This window comes from Theropithecus gelada, chromosome 8 (assembly GCF_003255815.1).
Source record: "Theropithecus gelada isolate Dixy chromosome 8, Tgel_1.0, whole genome shotgun sequence".
NCBI lineage: Eukaryota > Metazoa > Chordata > Mammalia > Primates > Cercopithecidae > Theropithecus > Theropithecus gelada.
The window spans coordinates 69685259-69689971 of record NC_037676.1 but is presented as its reverse complement, the minus strand read 5'-3'; the positions used below and the strand labels follow the sequence as shown (position 1 = coordinate 69689971).

The window sequence follows — 4713 nt, the reverse complement described above, 5'->3', positions numbered from 1 at the left end:
CTTTTGCCGGGCGCGGTGGCTCAAGCCTGTAATCCCAGCACTTTGGGAGGCCGAGATGGGCGGATCACGAGGTCAGGAGATCGAGACCATCCTGGTTAATACGGTGAAACCCCGTCTCTACTAAAAAGTACAAAAAACTAGCCGGGCGGGGTGGCGGGCGCCTGTAGTCCCAGCTACTTGGGAGGCTGAGGCAGGAGAATGGTGTGAACCCGGGAGGCGGAGCTTGCAGTGAGCTGAGATCTGGCCACTGCACTCCAGCCTGGGCGACAGAGCGAGACTCCGTCTCAAAAAATAAAAAAAAAAACAAAAACAAACAAACAAAAAAGAAACAGTGTTTTGCTCTTGTTGCCCAGGCTGGAGTGTAGTGGTGTGATCTCGGCTCACTGCAGCCTCCACCTCCCGGGTTCAAGAAAATCTCCTGCCTCTGTCTCCCAAGTAGCTGGGATAAGTGCCCACCACCATACCTGGCTAATTTTTGATATTTTTAGTAGAGACAGGGTTTCGCCATGTTGGCCAGGCTGGTCTCAAACTCTGGTCTCAGGTGATCCACCCTCCTTAGCCTCCCAAAGTGCTAGGATTACAGGCATGAGCCACCGCACCCAGTCACAATTAAATTTAAATTTCAGATTAAAAACCAGATACGTTTTTAGTATAATTATGTCCCTTGCAAGTATGTCCATGCGTATACATCCGAAATACTCAAGGGATTCTAACTTTCTAAACTTAGTGACCACTCTGTAGGTAGAAACACTGGGGGTCAGCTATTGACAAAAGCTACAGAAACATGTACTGAATCTCATTTTTAACCTTTTTTTTTTTTTTAACCTTTGTCTTTATTTGTGCTGAATTTATTCCTGTGCCATATGTTTTTGCCTCTTCAGTTTCTACTCGGATATCTTTTTTTTCTGTGCAACCTCCTCTTCTGGTTCAATGTGTTCCTTTTCAGCAAAGATCATCTCGATGTGGCAGGGAGAGCTCACGTACGGGTTGATCTGACCATGAGCTCTGTAAGTCCGATGGCGCATCTTAAATGCTTTGTTCACCTGGCTGTGCTCAATGACCAGAGCATCTACATCTAAACCCTGAAGTTCAGCATTACTGTCTGCATTTTAAAGCACGTGCAGCAAAAATTCAAGACTCTTTGGGCCACCAGCCGTGTGCCCAGCCACAATGTTTAGCCTGGGAGCACCTACCCACTCCACAATTGTAACTTTGGAACGGTACACAGTTTCTGTAAAGTGACATCTTTCCGATACTTGGTGGCTTTCCATATAGGCATAGCCTTCATGGCCTTGGCAGTTTCACAGGTGTTCTTAAAGTGAACATGAAGATTTGAACCTCTTCATGATTTCGCGGAGTTTTTCTGGGTCAAGTGAGTGGCAAACCGTTTTCACAGATCACCTCAGGCCACTTAGGGGAAGAGGAAGAGCGGTGAGTTCTAGCTAACTTTTAAACATATGCAATGTGCAAACATTTCTCCTCTATTTAAAGAGCTTGACTAATAAGAAATCATTGCCTGTGGATAAAAATGTTGTTATATCCGTTAGCAGAGCTACATGCTGCTAGTGGGGCCTTTCCTGTAAATGGCCCTAATAAAGTCAGAAATTTAAAACCAAACCATTTTGACATCTAAATGTTTGCCGAACTATTCTCACATGGACATTTCTCTTTCATTTTTGAACTATTTGTCATCCTGCTTTATCTGTTTAAATGTACATAAAATAAATGCATAGTTTAAATATATAGTTCAATAAATTTTGACAAACATATACCCCCACTCCCTTCAAGAACATTTCCTTCATTCTAGAAAAGATCCTCATGCCTCTTTCCAGTCAATACTCCCTCCAGAGGCAACCACTATTCTGTTTTTTTTGTTTTTTTGGTTTTTTTTTTTTGAGACAGAGTCTTGCTCTGTCGCCCAGGCTGGAGTGCAGTGGCCGGATCTCAGCTCACTGCAAGCTCTGCCTCCCGGGTTTACGCCATTCTCCTGCCTCAGCCTCCCGAGTAGCTGGGACTACAGGCGCCCGCCACCTCGCCCGGCTAGTTTTTTGTATTTTTTTTTTAGTAGAGACGGGGTTTCACCATGTTAGCCAGGATGGTCTCGATCTCCTGACCTTGTGATCCGCCCGTCTCGGCCTCCCAAAGTGCTGGGATTACAGGCTTGAGCCACCGCGCCCGGCTACTATTCTGATATTTATCATCACAGAGAGGTTTTGTTCGTTCTAGAACTTCATGTAAATGGAATTGCTTTCATTTTTTACATATTCAAACCATATATTGCTATATGGCAGGAAATTTAAACTATATATTGTTTTCCTCTGAAATCACCTAGAAAGTGCTAAAGAGAGTGATAGTCCTTTCAATCTCAAGGAGAAAGGAGGGTATTTGATTATAATCTGGCCTGAGGGGAGGCATCAAAACCTGAGGAAGTGACTAGAGGAAGGGGAAAAGAGAGCTTTAGGTCAGGGATCCCTGGACTGCCTTCAAAGAGGAGTCCCCAAGTCAGGGTGCACTTGAGCCAGGGAACCCAGGAAGGGATGTCTGTGAGGAGCTGTGCCAGATGGGGATACTTCCAGCACTTTAGCAGGGTCTGCAGAGCAACTGCTCAGTTGCCTGGATAGCAACAACCATCACTAAGCCTCTGGCTTTCAGAAACTGGAACCACACCATCCACCATGTCCTCCAAGATACCTGTAATAAGGACAGGTATCTATAGCATCTCAGGACCATTAGCAGGGGGAAGGAGCTTCTGTATCTGTATTTTGGGGGCAGACTGGATCGTAGTAGTACACCTTACAGTAAGGACAGAGAAATGTAGTTACCCTCATTCCAGCTAAGTTAAACATTTATCAAGTTATTTAATATTTTAATGCTTTATAAAGTACCCACTGGAGTAGCATCTAATTATATTTTTAAAAGTCTACTGCCCAGACAGAACATAAAATTTTAAATGCCAGTAGTATGGAATCTGATATTATCCTCTATGGAAAAAGTATTTCTGTGATGTTCCCTTTTGCTCACAGTCCTGGGAGATCCCATGGATAAAAGAACACATAAATCCAAATAGCCAGATTACTAATATAGTTAATTTATATAACCATATACAAATGGTATCACTCGAGACAAATTTAGAAAAATACATACAAAGAATAAAAAGCCTTTTTTTTTTTTTTTTTTTTTTTTGTGATAGAGTCTTACTCTGTCACCCAGCCTGGAGTGCAGTGGTGCGATCTTGGCTCACTGCAACCTTTGTCTCCCAGGTTCAAGCAATTCTCCTGCCTCAGCCTCCCACATAGCTGAGATTATAGGTGCATGCCACCACACCCAGCTAATTTAATAAAAAGCATTTTAAATGTACCCCCAAAATGTTTATACTCCAAAAATCCTTACTCCCCCTGAATTCTCTGAATTCAAAAATCTCTCAACTTACATGTTGCAAACTTATGTGTAAATCTTTCAGTGAGGACTCTGAAGTTGTTCTTGCTCCCCAAAAGTATAGTCCATCCCTCTCAGGACATAAGAGCCCTCACCTTTGTTGTGTTTTAGGAGATACTTGGTAATATTATCACCTATGATACAAAGCCGCCTTGTTTCACTGCTATGGGACGCAGAGTTCTCTGGGAGTAGGTTCCAACAGTTTGAGGCAAGATGTTTATCAAGAATCAACACCTGCAAAGGGGAGTAGGCCAAAGCAGGACTGGACTGAGGAAGTAATTGAACTGTGTTGTAGACCCAGCAAACTCAGCCGGGAGCTCTGGGTTGACTATTGCCCGTCAGAATGTCCCCCACAAGGGGAATATTCACAAACTATGCATCCAGCAAAGGACTAATAACCAGAATCCACAAGGAACTCAAAGAAATCAGCAAGAAACAAACAAATAATCCCATCAAAAAGTGGGCAAAGGACATGAATAGGCAATTCTCAAAACAAGATATACAAATGGCCAACAAACATGAAAAAATGCTCAACATCACTAATTATCAGGGAAATACAAATCAAAACCACAATGCAATACCACCTTACTCCTGCAAGAATGGTCACAATTTAAAAAAATCAAAAAATGCTAGATGTTGGCATGGATGTGGTAAAAAGGGAACACTTTTACACTGCTAGTGGGAATGTAAACAAGTACAACCACTATGGAAAACAGTATGGAAATTCCTTAAAGAACTAAAAATAGATTTACCATTTGATCCAGCAATCCCACTACTGGATATCTACCCAGAGGAAAAGAAGTCATTATATGAGAAAAACACTTGCACACACATGTTTATTGCAGCACATTTGCAATTGCAAAATATGGAACCAGCCTAAATGCCCATCAATCAACGAGTGGATGAAAAAAATGTGGTATATGTGTGTGTATATTATATATAATATATACCATGATATATATGTTACATATATAACATATATGCCATGGTATATATATTATATACATTATATATATACCATGATGTATATATATTATATATACACACACCATGGCATATATTATATATTATATATAAACACCATGGTACATATTATATATTATATATAGTGTATATATATCATGGTATATATATTGATATGTATCATACATATATCATGGTATATATTATATAGGGTATATATTACATACATATAATATATACCATGGAATATTACTCAACCATAAAAGGAACAAAATAATGGCATTCGCAGCAACCTGGATGGAATTGGAGACCATT

The 4713-nt window shown here is 41.0% G+C and overlaps 1 pseudogene; it reads right to left on the bottom strand.

Moving 5' to 3' along the window:
• Nucleotides 1-848: 848 nt before the first annotated feature.
• On the bottom strand, nt 849-1342 carry LOC112630633 (annotated as a pseudogene).
• Between the last annotated feature and the right edge of the window lie 3371 nt (nt 1343-4713).